General features: G+C 49.3%; 1 long non-coding RNA gene across 1 annotated transcript; it reads right to left on the bottom strand.

Moving 5' to 3' along the window:
- Positions 1-2,110: 2,110 nt before the first annotated feature.
- Positions 2,111-13,652, bottom strand: LOC113991148. The gene is made up of 4 exons (XR_003541849.2): positions 13,531-13,652; positions 6,086-6,131; positions 4,334-4,406; positions 2,111-2,391 (listed from the first exon to the last, which is right to left on the bottom strand). It is a non-coding gene; the product is annotated as an uncharacterized LOC113991148 (long non-coding RNA).
- Between the last annotated feature and the right edge of the window lie 375 nt (positions 13,653-14,027).

The raw sequence follows: 14,027 nt of genomic DNA, 5'->3' as shown, positions 1-14,027 counted from the left end.
GGTGGGAGAACAGCACTAAAATCACTGCACTGTCAAGTTTGACCCTGTTCTCCCCAAAATGAGCTGAACTGGGTTGCTGTGGTGGGAGAAGAGCACTAAAATCCCTGCACTGTCAAGTTTGACCCTGTTCTCCCCAAAATGAGCTGAACTGGGTTGCTGTGGTGGGAGAAGAGCACTAAAATCCCTGTACTGTCAAGTTTGACCCTGTTCTCCCAAAAATGAGTTAAACTGGATTGCTGTGGTGGAAGAACAGCACTAAAATCACTGCACTGCCAGGTTTGACCCTGTTCTCCCCAAAATGAGCTGAACTGGATTGCTGTGGTGGGAGAACAGCACTAAAATCCCTGCACTGCCAGGTTTGACCCTGTTCTCCCAAAAATGAGTTAAACTGGGTTGCTGTGGTGGGAGAACAGCACCCTGTGAGCCCAACATCTCCAGAAAACACTGAAGAACCAGCAAGGAGCCAAGATTTCCTGTAAAGCTTTCCATAAAAAAAAGGCTCTCCCAGGATATGGGGCAGCTCCAGTGAAGAATTAACCTGGTGGAGGTGTCAGCAGGGAGATTTCCCCTTCCCAGCAGGGAGATTTCCCGTTCCTGGTGACCCACAACCCTCTGCTCTCAGCTGAGATAGCTCCTCTCAGAAACTGTGGGAGAGAGGGATTCCCAGGGATTGGCATTTCCCACGAAAAGGCCGAGATAAAAGCGGGAGCGAGTTCTGTGAGCAACCAGAATGATCCCAACCCCCCGGAGCAGGGAGAGGGTTTGGGTGTTCCTGGTGGAGTTTGCTGCCCTCTCCTTGATGTGGTCGGATCCCAGGATTATTTGGAGGGATATTACAAATCCTCGCTGGCTTTAAGGAAAGGAAACATTTACATTGGCCAGACTTTGGGGATAATAAATCAAACTCTCAGCAATCCATTAAAACAATGGCCAGAGGAACCTGGAGGCAGGAGCCTGGCCCTGTTTCAGAGCCCCTGTTGGAGGGAGATGAAGCAAGAGGAGGGTGGGGAAGGTGGAGATACTGAGGGGGCTGTTTCAAAGTGCTCTTTGAATGGACACAAAGGATCTTGTCCAGCTGGGAGAGGGTGTGGGAGCTGCTCTGTCACCTGCTGGGTTCCTGTCCCACAGAACAGCAGGGAGGAGACCCCCCAAATAGCAGAGGAGCCCCCAAATAGCAGAGGAGCCCCCAAATAGCAGAGGAGCTCTTTAACCCCCTGCCCTGCCCCGTGCAGGAGGATCAGGTGAGCAGGGGATTCCAGGAGAACCTTGCCATGGAATGGGGCGTCAGTCTCAGGGCCAGGAGGATCCAAGGAAAGCAAAAAGGAGTTTTTATCATTTATTTATCGTTTCCAAGGCCCAAACATGCCTAAGATGTGCCAGGACCACACCGGAGGGATCTACCCAAAAGCTTGGAGGGAGGTGGGGAAAGGGAAGCCCAGATTCCCAGCAGGTGGCTTGGGAAAGCCCAAAATGCACAGCCAAGGGCAATCAGGAATTCCAAAGGGGATCCCTTCCCTCCAGCTGTGGAGAAGATGGACCAAGAACTCTCATGTCAGGTTTTGGTCCCAAAACTTCAGCACCTCCTGTATCTGTGGAATCAGAAACTCTGAGAGGGGCCGGTGGCACCAAAAAGCTTTTCCTTTTGAAGTCTGACCTTAGAAATAATTTGCACTGAGCCTGGACCCTTTTTCCACCTCCAGGCCAACGTTTTGAGGCCCCAGGACGGTGAAAAGAGCACTGGAGGTTCTCCTGGTCGGTATTTTTAGCTCTTCTGTGTGTGGTGCAGTTTTACCTCAGCTCAAAGTGAGTCACTTGGAAGCGGCCCCTCCGTTATGTTCCCGAAAAGTTGTTGTTTTCTCTCCAAACTCTGGCACTGGGGCCTCCTTGGCTCGAAGTGATCACGGAGCTGTGACGTGCCAGAAGCAAAATTCATTGTAAAAAATGTCCCCGGGGGGATGAAAAGAGCTTTGGGAAGTCGTGGAGGTGCAACACGTGGAACTGCAGCAGCCTGGGGGGGAAAAAATTGGGGGATTTTAAGCTGCCAAGAGTGACAGGAGTGAAAGAGGGTCCAGAAAGTGATGATGCTGTTAAAAAGGAGCCAAAAGCCACGTTCAGTTGAAGCTTTAATGGATAAAATTGAGTTAAACTCGATAAGAGAAGGAGAGAATAATGTTTAAATCGATTCGAAATTGGAGAGCAGAGCTGGAGGAAGGGCACTAACGAGGTGTGAAGCTCCTGAGGGTCGTTATCAAAGCAGTCGAGGAAGAATTGGAGGGAGTTTCTGCTGAGGATTGAGGATTTCCCAACCCCCCCGGGAGCGAGGAGTTTGGAAGGGTTCCTGTTCCCAAAAGGCAGAGGCTGGAAGAGGAGGAGGAGATGGATTTTGTTGCCCTGGGAATGACAGGAAGAGAAGGAAAATCGTCAGTGTCCATAAGTTCAGTGGTTCTTGTCAGGAGAGAGAGGGGAAAATAAGAAATAAGGGGGAAAAGGAAGGAAGGAAGGAAGGAAGGAGGGAGGGAAGGAAAGGAAGGGAGGGAGGAAGGAAGGAAGGAGAGAAGAAAGAGAAGAAAGGAAGGGGGAAGGAAGGAAGGAAGAAATAAAAGAAGAAGGAAGGAGGGAAGGAAGGAAGGAGAGAAGAAAGGAAGGAGGGAAGGAAGGAGGAAGGAAGGAAGGAGGGAGGGAAGGAAGGAGGGAAGGAAGGAAGGAAGGAAAAAAGGAAGGAGGGAAGGGAAGGAAAGGAAAGGAAGGAAGGACAGAAGGAAGGAAGGAAGGAAGAAAGGAAGGAGGGAGGGAAGGACAGAAGCAAGGAAGGAAGGAAGGAGGAAGGAAGGAAGGAAAGAGGGAGGGAAGGACAGAAGGAAGAAAGGAAGGAAGGAAAGCAAAGGAAGGAAGGAGGGAGGGAAGGAAGGAAGGAAGGAATGAGGGAGGGAAGGACAGAAGGAAGGAAGGAAGGAAGGAAAGGAAAGGAAGGAAGGAGGGAAGGAAGGAAGGAAGGAAAGAATGAGGGAGGGAAGGACAGAAGGAAGGAAGGAAGGAAGGAACTTGTGCTTATGAATAAGACCCAAAGAAATTAAATAAATATGACTAAAGGAGAGGGAGGGGAATCTGTTATTTAGAGGAAAAAAGCTTCTGGGAGTAAAAGCTTCACTGTTTTTTTAGCAAGGCTCTGATCTGCATTTATCCCTGTTAAATTATGGAATGTTTCTACTGGAGCAAGACATTTGTTCCATGGAAAATGAAGGAGATATAAGTGGCTCTTAGAAAGGGGTGGCAGGTTCACAGGGGACGGGAGATGCACGGGAAAATATCGGCATGGCTTTGAAGTTCTGGGATCGACCACCACTTCCAGAGGCTAAAATGGGAAACAACAGGAATATTCCTGGGCTCACATCAAACAACTTTCGTGGATCCGGGGCAGCTCCGGCTCTGGGTGGTGTTACACTTGTGGTGAGATGGAGATGAGTTCAGGTAGACTTGGTTAAATATCAGGGAAGGAATTACATCCCAAAAAAAACCCACTGCTGTAAATAAATGTCAATAAATTGATGTTCAGCCAATACCAAGAGTTCTTCTGTTGGTCTGTTCAATGGCTGTGAAGGACTGTGGCAATGGTTTGGAGTATGAAAAAAGGTTGTAATAATAGTGCTGTGGCACTCTGGTGGACAAAATTCCCTTAAGTCTGCTGATTCCATGGTTTTTCTGGGAAAAGGAGGCTGGATTATGAGAAGAGGTATCTGAGGAAGTATTTCCTTCCAGTGTCTGAAGGAAGGAGAGGAAAGGAAAAAGAAAAGAAGGGGAAGGGGAAGGGGAAGGGGAAGGGGAAGGGGAAGGGGAAGGGGAAGGGGAAGGGGAAGGGGAAGGGGAAGGAGAAGGAGAAGGAGAAGGAGAAGGAGAAGGAGAAGGAGAAGGAGAAGGAGAAGGAGAAGGAGAAGGAGAAGGAGAAGGAGAAGGAGAAGGAGAAGGAGAAGGAGAAGGAGAAGGAGAAGGAAGAAGGAGAAGGAGAAGGAGAAGGAGAAGGAGAAGGAGAAGGAGAAGGAGAAGGAGAAGGAGAAGGAGAAGGAGAAGGAGAAGGAAGTCCCTCTCCCCCTCTCCAGTTCCAAGGAAGCTGGAGAGGGACTTCCCCAGGAACTGGAGTGCCAGGAGAGGGGCAATGGGTTCAAAGTGAAAAAGGGGAAATGTGGGGTTTATCTGTGGAAGGAATCCTGGGCTGGGAGGGTGGGAGGCCCTGGCACAGGTTGCCCAGGGAAGCTGTGGCTGCCCCAGCCCTGGAAGAGGGGGGGGGGGGGCCCTGAGCCAAATCTGCCAAAAATCAGGGATTCATTTCCCACTTTACCATTCCCACAGCGATTCCTTTCTCTCTCCTCTGCTCCATTACAAGAGATCTGGTCCATGCTTATTTCTTTCGCCTAAAAAAGTCGTGAAAACCATGAGTTTTTCATTTCTAAGAAGAATAAACTCCCCTGGACAGCTGTTGACAACCATCTTGTTGTGTCTGATGCCTCTTTTGCCCTTTTCCTGGAAGCCCTGGGGTGTGACCACCCCTGCAGCCAGATTTGGGAGCTGTCTGTGCTTCCCAGAGCTCCTAAACAACAACATTTGGGGCCAGAATTCCACCAGTTTACCCCCTCTGACCTCCAAAGGATTAACAGATGCCAGTTCTCCTCTCTGCCATCCCAAAAGTTCTGCTGATTTACACCCACAAAGGGCTGGATCAGCAGCCCTCAAACTCCTGGGTGGCTTCTGGGATGGATCTTTGGCTGCTCCCAAAGTTCAGGAGCAGCTCCTGGTAAATCCAGCAGCACTGGGGCAGAGAGAAAACCAGGAGAATCTTGAAAAGAACAACCTTTAATGGAATTAATTTGGGAGTGTTTTGTGTAGAGGAGTCCAAAATTCCTTCTCTTTCTCAAAACTGTTTTCCAAGTTGTTTTGTTGGGGTTTTTTTTTCCCTCTGTAGATATTTCTGGGTGTCTCCAGGCAACATTCCTTAGGGAATTTCTGAATGGACAAGCAACTAACTCAGATACCTCTTTGTCCCTTTAATTGGGGCACGGATACAAAATCCATTGACTTTGACATGGATTTTTAGGACAGAAAAAAACATTTTAGGGGAGAATCTCAGAGGGTTTAAACCCGAAGTTGTGTCCTGGAGCAAGAGATGTCTCCCAAAAAAAAGACCAGCCATGGAATGGTGGGGAGAGGAGAGGTGACAGAAACAACAAAAAAGAGATGAAAAATGATTTTAAGGGTTTAATTGAGCACGACCCCAGTTTTTAAAACATCTCCCAGCTCCAAATGTCATGGAAGGAGAAGGTTGGAATGAGATGATCTCCAAGGTCACTTCCAACCCAAACCAATCTGGGATTCTGGGAGACTTTGCTGAATGTTCCCTGACAGCATCCAATGGATCCTCTAGAGCAGGAATGTCTGTTTAGGGATGTGATGGAGGATGTGGGAATTCTGCTCGAGCCACTTGATGTAAATCAACCCCACAAACTGCAGAAGGCTCTCTTCTCCCTGCCAGTGGCCAGAAAACTACAGGAATAAGAGGAGCACAGGATGAAAATCTGCATCCCAGGAGCTTCCTAAGCTGGATGTGGTGTCTGTTTATCAGCACTGCAGCATTTTTGGCTTCCCTGGTTTTGTCCACCTCTTGGAACCCTTTGAAGCCCTTTAACCCTTTAAACCCTTTCCAAACCTTTAAACCACTTTCAAACCTTTAAACCCTTTTCAAACCTTTAAACCACTTTCAAACCTTTAAACCCTTTTCAAACTTTCAAACCCTTTTAGAATCCACCCTGTCTGCAACAAAAAAAGTTTAATAACTTGGCTGTGCTTGAGATGAAAAATGAACTTTGGCTTCTTCAGAAGCTGCTCCCCAGCACTTCCACTTGATTTCAGAAGTGCTGGCAGAGCAAAAGACCAGGAGGAAAAGCACCCTGGTCCCCTTCCTGATGCCATCCAGGGTTTTATTATCCTGCTGGAGCAGATCCAGTGGGTGGGAGGCACCACTTCCAGGGTGGGAGAGAGATGCAGGTGTGATTTCATTCTTGGTCCAGTTTCCCAGTCAGAATTAAGGAAGACTGACCTTGGTTTGGAGCTGGACAGAACATCTGGGGGCCTCAGAAAATCACCTGGAAGAAGCAGTGGACTTGGTGAGCAGATTGCAGAGGTGGAAGTCCCCAAAAAGAGAAGAATTATCGACTGGGTGACCTAAATTCTGAAGTGTTTAGATGTGCCTTCAAAACAATCAGTCCATCCCAGACCATCCCCTCGCTGGGAGGATCCAGGGGCATCTGCTTGTGCATCCCACACCTTGCCCAGCTTTCCATCCCCAGCTGCTCCACAGGCTGGGTGACTGTAATTCATGGAATCCAAACCAACTGGTCCTACTCAGGTGTTTAGTATTTTCCCAAATATAGTCTGGGCCTGTGTTTGCAGAGATCCAACATGGAAAGTCAGGCCTTGGGAAAAATTTGGGATGTTGTCTGTGAGGACAGAAGGAGTGACTGAAACGGCAGGAGAAAGCCATGGCTGGATCTTCACCTCTCTGAGCTCCCCACAAACCTCCCGCTGAGCTGAGTTCTGAAGTTTGATTTAGAGCAGGAATCCCATCCTAAAGGAGGGCAAGATCCCAAGTTATCACCTTTTTCTACAACACCTACAGAGAGTCAAATACTCAGCCCTTGTAAACACCCCTTTTAAACACCCTCACACAAGTGCTGGGAGGAGAGGCTGAGGGAGCTGGGGGGGCTCAGCCTGGAGAAGAGGAGGTTCAGGGGAGACCTCCTCACTCTCTGCAACTCCCTGACAGGAGGGGGGAGCCGGGGGGGGTTGGTCTCTTTTCCCAGGCAACCATCAGCAAGACAAGAGGGCTGGGTCTGCAGCTGTGCCAGGGCAGGGTTAGGTTGGACATTAGGAAGAATTTCTTTGCAGAGAGGGTGCTCAGCCATTGGAATGGGCTGCCCAGGGAAGGGGGGGATTCTCCATCCCTGGAGGTGTTTAAGGACAGACTGGATGTGGCATCAGTGCCCTGGGCTGGGAACCACGGCGGGGTTGGATCAAGGGTTGGGCTGGATGATCTTGGAGGTCCCTTCCAACCCAGCTGATTTTCTGATTCTGCTGAAAGAACAGGGACTATTGGGTACCAAACTCGACCAGCTTTGGCTCTTCTTTATCATTCCCTAATTTGACTTCTACCCACCCCACATTTCCCTCAGTTATCCTTTCCAACCTCCTTCCAACAGACCCTCTCAGCCAGGAACCCTTTAGGCCCTTAAATATTATTTACCGCCGGGCCTCACAAAACCTCCCGCTCCTGCTCTTTGTTTTTTCATCTTCTCGTTTCCTTCCTATTGATTTTCTGCCTCTCTGGGTTTTTCCTTTGCCTCAGAAAAACCTCCCAGAGCTCGGGGCCGTTTCTCATCCGGTTTTTCCTCCTCTCAATCGATTCCCCTCATTAATCTCCCCAGCCCAGGGACAAGAGGCCTCTGAGAAGCACCAGGGATATAAATGATGGGGTGAGGAGCTGCCCTTTGCCTATCAGGGCTCTTATGGGGCCGTGACCCCTCAGAAACCACCAAATTCCACTTCCCTGAGTAATTTACCCCGATTAGGTAACGAGTTCCAAAATAAGCGGCCTGTGGGGCGTGTTGTGACCTTCCAAAGCTGCAAAGGGACCAGGAGGAACTGGAATGATGCTTTAGCTGCCTTTCCAGCCTTCACTGAGGGCTGTGGGGGGCAGCTGATGCGTTTTGCCCCTTTGGGAGTTATTCTGTTGTAAAGGAAAGGGGTTTATTCCTCGTGTGAGGGTTTGGATGTGCTTCCTGAGCTGGAGGGTCAGTTGGCTTAAATGCAAAAGGAAGTTCCCACAGATCCCACTGATGTAGGTGGGGGGTTCACCTGGAGAAGAGAAGGCTCCAGGGAGACCTTGGAGTCACTTCCAGGGTCTAAAGGGGCTCCAGGAGAGCTGGAGAGGGACTGGGGACAAGGCATGGAGGGACAGGACACAGGGAATGGCTTTAAGCTGAAAGAGGATAAATTTAGGTGGGATATTGGGAAGGAATTCCTGGCTGGGAGGGTGGGGAGGGACTGGAATAGATTTCTCAGAGAAACTGTGGCTGCTCCTGGATCCCTGGAAGTGTCCAAGGCCAGGTTGGAGCAACCTGGGCTGGTGGAAGGTGTCCCTGCCCATGGCAGGGGGTGGAATGGGATGATCTCCAAGGTCCTTCCATCCCAACCCATTCTGGGATTCAGTGATTCCCATTGCCCTGCAGATGTTCATTTTATCCAACAAGGTGCCTCTCCAGGGTGTTTGTGGCCGGACTCGATACTCTCAGAGGTCTTTTCCAACCTCAAGGACTCCGTGATTTTATTCATCACCATCCCTGGAAGTGTCCAAGGCTGGGCTGGAGCAACCTGGGATACTGGAAGGTGTCCCTACCCATGGAACTGGATGATCTTTCAGGTCCCTTCCCACCCAAACCATTCCAGGATTCTGTGATACCTACCCTGGGATTTGGCACATCCTGTGCCCCTGTGCCCAAATAGATCCCCAGGCTGGAGGAGAAGCCAACAGAAGGTTGGCACACGTGACCAAGGCCCTGCAGAACTTCTGTGCCAAAGTCACCAGACAAGAGCTGAGAGCTCCTGGTTTGATCCCATAACTGTCTGAGAGCTCCTGATTTGATCCCATAACTGTCTGAGAGCTCCTGGTTTGATCCCATAACTGTCTGAGAGCTCCTGTTTTGATCCCATAACTGTCTGAGAGCTCCTGGTTTGATCCCATAACTGTCTGAGAGCTCCTGTTTTGATCCCATAACTGTCTGAGAGCTCCTGTTTTGATCCCATAACTGTCTGAGAGCTCCTGGTTTGATCCCATAACTGTCTGAGAGCTCCTGCTTTGATCCCATAACTGTCTGAGAAGTCCTGGTTTGATCCTAGAACTGTCTGAGAGCTCCTGGTTTGATCCTAGAACTGAGAGCACAGGATTCCATGGAAGGAAAGCCAGTCCAGGGCTTTTTGTGTGGGAAGAGCTGCCCGGTGTTCCTCCCTCAGGAGCCAAGAGGCTGCTCCTATCCTTCAGAATCAGTTCACATCTCCAAACATCCATTTTTTTGGTGTGATTCCAAGGGATAAAGTTGCCTCCTGATTAGCAGACTCCCAATATCTCTCTTTGGTCTTTGTGTGTCTCCTGTCTCTCCACATTTCTTTTGTCCTGCCAGCTTTGTTTGCTTTGGGAAGGTTTCAAACCCCCTGGAAGCCACTGGGAGGCTTTGAACAGGCTTTGATGGGGTTTGGATTAATCAAGGGATAACTAATGATGGATCCAGCTCTGGCATTATTGGGTTGAAATGTCTGGGGGACTCTCAGTGCAACATCTGGTGTTTCTTTTAAGTCACTTTGCTCAATTATCCTGAATTGAAACAAAAGCTCTCGGAAGGGAAAGGAAAACAAGGAATTATTTGTCACTTTTAAATGCAAGGAGCTGGTTGCTTCCCATCCTTATCCAATGGCTTTGCTGAGTCAGGTGCTGCGGGAAATGGGCTTGGAAACACAATTTGGGATGAATCCCTGGATATAAAGTGTTGCATCACCCTCAGTCCTCAGAGGAGGACTTGAAACACAGAAGGATTAAGTCACTGTTCTTAAGTAGGTGCTGATGAAGTCTTTGAAACAAGGTCTCGTGGAAATCAAGAAGAATCCAGGCTTCTTTTTCTCCAAACCAGGGTTTCTGGGAGATTGGGGACCCTTTCTGGACACCTTTGGGCACAGAAACCCTTTTGGGACAAGCCAAGGGTGTGGGGTCAGCAGACAACAAGCAATCCCCCAGACATGACTGGACATGTTTTTGATGACACGCAGGAGCCACATTTGATTTTTGGTGACACAGACGTGCCCCGTTTCCATATTTCCCACATTTTTGCTCCCTGGCACTTTAATTTGGGTGCCACAGGGGCAAGTTGGTGATAAGTTCACCAGCAGAGCCAGCTGAGCTTCTTCGTCCTTGGTGTCCCAGGGGTTGGGTGTCCAAACCACGGCCCTTGTTTTGTCTTCCCCCCTCCGAGATCCCATTCCAGCTTGGAGCAGCTGGAAGGCTTTGGGAGTCGGGTCTGGGGAAAACTGGAACAAGGCACAGGAGGTGCTGAAGTGAAGTTTGGGGTATTTGGAGAACATTCCATCTCCAGCTTCACTCTTTGGGACAACACGACCTAAGAACCAGTCGGATAAACAGATTCCTGCGGGTGGGATCCTGAGGGTCTTTACCTTTAAATCCCAGAATGAGTTGGGATGGAAGGACTTTAGAGATCATCCCATTCCACCCCCTGCATGGGCAGGGACACCTTCCACTGGCCCAGGTTGCTCCAGCATGGCCTTGGACACTTCCAGGGATCCAGAGGCAGCCACAGCTTCTCTGAGAAATCTATTCCAGTCCCTCCCCACCCTCCCAGCCAGGAATTCCTTCCCAATATCCCACCTAAATTCATCCTCTTTCAGCTTGAAGCCATTCCCTGTGTCCTGTCCCTCCATGCCTTGTCCCCAGTCCCTCTCCAGCTCTCCTGGAGCCCCTTTAGACCCTGGAAGTGACTCCAAGGTCTCCCTGGAGCCTCAGTGTGGCTGCAAAGGGATCCTATCGACTGAAATCCCGTGTTTTGAAGTTCCAGTGCCAAACTTTGTGTCTATCACCAGGCAAGACACGTTTGTTCCTCCATTCAGTTGTTTGTTACCAGGCTGCAAACGGAAATTAGGAAAATCAAGTCAAGACAAGAGACTTTTGGGATCATTTCTGACAGTGGGAAGTGAGGGAAGCGAAGAACAAACAGGACAAGGCTAGAACTGCATTTCCCATGGCTGTGTCCCACTAGTTTAGGAAGGTCAGGAGTGTCTAACCCACTGCTTTTATGACCCAGGATTTTCTTTAATCCCTTTCTAATCCCATTTCCAAGGTTGTTTTCCATAACATTCTGCCATTCAGTTCCACAGCTGAAATCCCACAGATTTTCTTCCTGTTTTTCCTGGGGAGTCCCTCCACCCTGAGCCTGTTGCAGAATTCCGGACTCACAGAATCATAGAATTCCAGAATTCCAGGCTCACAGAATTCCAGACTCATAGAATCCCAGAATCACAGACTTCCAGACTCACTGAATCGTAGAATTCCAGATTCACAGAATTTCAGAATCTCAGACTCTCAGAATCTCGGAACTCCAGACTCACAGAATCCCAGAATTGCAGAATTACAGACTTACAGAATTCCAGACTCACAGAATTCCAGAATCACAGAATCTCAGACTCACAGAATTCCAGACTCACAGAATCATAAAATTCCAGAATTCCAGACTCACAGAATTCCAGACTCACAGAATCACACTCACAGAACCACAGAATTCCATAATCACAGAATTCCAGACTCATAGAACCATAGAATTCCAGACTCACAGACTCCCAGAATCACAGAATCTCAGACTCACAGAATTCAAGACTCAAAGAATCCTAGAATTCCAGAACTCCAGACTCACAGAATTCCAGACTCACAGAATCCCAGAATTCCAGATTTCCAGACTCACAGAATCACAGACTCACAGAATCACAGACTCACAGAACCACAGAATTCCACAATCACAGAATTCCAGACTCATAGAACCATACAATTCCAGACTCACAGACTCACAGAATCTCAGACTCACAGAATTCCAGACTCAAAGAATCCTAGAATTCCAGAACTCCAGACTCCCAGAATCATAGAATTCCAGAGTTACAGCCTCACAGAATTCCAGTCTCACGGAATCCCAGAATCACCGACTCACAGCCTCAGAGAATTCCAGCCTCACAGAGTGGGAAAGGCTGGAAACCCTCCAGTTTTCCAGAGGACTTGCAGGGCTCTTCCCCTTCGGCCCTGGCTTTTGGCCTCCCTCTATTTTTGTAAGCACAAATCATTCCTTTCCATCATTCCCAGACTGATAAAAATTGGAAGTCCATCCTGCTGCCAAAAGAAGGGATCCTCTCCCTGCTCCCTGTGCAGTGGGATGACAACACAGTGGCTGAGAACCAACCAACTCACTCCATCCGTGTCACCACCCACATTCCATGGATTTGGGAAGGTACAAGACACGGGAGTGACAACACGTGGGAAAGAAGAGAGGGGGTGGGATCATTGATTTCTTCAGGAAAAAGCGCATCCTTATGGAATCAAAGAATCCCAGGATGGTTTGGGTTGGAAGGGACATTAAAGTTCATCCAGTGCCACCATCCCAGGTAGCTCCACCCTGGCCTTGGACACTTCCAGGGATGGGATGAAGAGAATCACAGAGCCACTGAGGTTGGAAAAAGCCTCTGAGATCATCGAGTCCAACCATAAATACCCTTGGGAAGCACCTTGTCCCTGCCCTGACTCCGGAGAATTTCTGCCTTTGGATCTGGATGAATTCAGCCGGTTCCACCCCTGAACCTCCGGCCCCGTGTCCTTCCCCATCCCACCAAGAACACCGAGAGACCTAAAAATAACTCCCTGGAAAAGCTCCTGGGGGCAGGAGTGGCCGGTTCATCGGGGGTGATTAAGGCCATGAATAAATTATCTCGGAGCGCCTGGTAATGAACGGCCCCGTTCTTTCCATCCCGAGGGACACGGCTTGAACCTTGGGATGGAGTGTCCCAGCCCAAAAAACGATGGTTATCCCGAGCAAAACAGCCCCCGGAGCAGAGCGGGAGACAAGGACACAGGAGCCAAAAGGGGGCCGTGCCAAGAGGTCCCGCTTAGCCCAGCAAAAGTGGGAAAATAGAATCGACTGGGTTGGAAGGGACCTCTGAGATCATCCGGTCCAACCCTTGATCCAACCCCACCGTGGTTCCCAGCCCATGGCACTGATGCCACATCCAGCCTCAGCTTAAAAACCTCCAGGGATGGAGAATCCCCCCCTTCCCTGGGCAGCCCATTCCAATGGCTGAGCACCCTCTCTGCAAAGAAATTCTTCCTAATGTCCAACCTAACCCTGCCCTGGCACAGCTGCAGACCCAGCCCTCTTGTCTTGCTGATGGTTGCCTGGGAAAAGAGACCAACCCCCCCTGGCTCCCCCCTCCTGTCAGGGAGTTGCAGAGAGTGAGGAGGTCTCCCCTGAGCCTCCTCTTCTCCAGGCTGAGCCCCCCCAGCTCCCTCAGCCTCTCCTCACAGCACTTGTGCTCCAGTCCCTTCCCCAGCCTTGTTGCTCTTCCCTGGCCCTGCTCCAGCCCCTCCATGTCCTTCCTGAGCTGAGGGCCCAGAACTGGACACAGCACTCCAGGGGTGGCCTCCCCAGCGCTGAGTCCAGGGGCAGAATCCCTTCCCTGGCCCTGTTGGCCACCCTGTTCCTGAGCCAGGCCAGGATCCATTGGCCCTCTTGTCCCCCTGGGCACACTCGGGCTCCTGTTCAGCTCCCTGGCCATCCCCACTCCCAGCTCCCTTCCTGCCTGGCTGCTCTCCAGCCCCTCTGGCCCAGCCTGGAGCTGCCGGGGGTTGTTGTGGCCAAAGGGCAGGACCCGGCCCTTGGCCTGGTTCAATACCTTGTCAAATCTGTGGAAGGGCTCCCGCCAGGAACAGAGCTCCTCATTCCTCAGTTACTCATTTCCCAGGAGCAGAAGTTAAAGATTGACCCACGGGAACCGGCCTTGGCAGCCCAGGCGGGTTCAGGGACTGGAGCAGAGTTTGGTTCCAGCCTGGGGGACACCGAGTCCCAAAGTGACCGGGGAAAAACCTTCCCCCCCCTTGGTTTTTAGTGGTTTTCAGTTCTTTTTCAGCTTCTATAATAAATATTATATAATAGAATATAATATAATGTAATATAATATAATATAATATAATATAATATAATATAATATAATATAATATAATGTAATATAATATAATGTAATATAATATAATATAATGTAATATAATATAATATAATGTAATATAATATAATGTAATATAATATAATGTAATGTAATATAATATAATATAATATAATATAATATAATATAATGTAATATAATATAATGTAATATAATGTAATATAATGTAA

This window comes from Pipra filicauda, unplaced genomic scaffold (genome assembly GCF_003945595.2).
Source record: "Pipra filicauda isolate LSUMZ 115617 unplaced genomic scaffold, ASM394559v2 scaffold918_size153726_pilon, whole genome shotgun sequence".
Classification (NCBI taxonomy): domain Eukaryota; kingdom Metazoa; phylum Chordata; class Aves; order Passeriformes; family Pipridae; genus Pipra; species Pipra filicauda.
The sequence above is the reverse complement of the archived record's forward strand: the minus strand, read 5'-3'. Positions and strand labels throughout refer to the sequence as shown.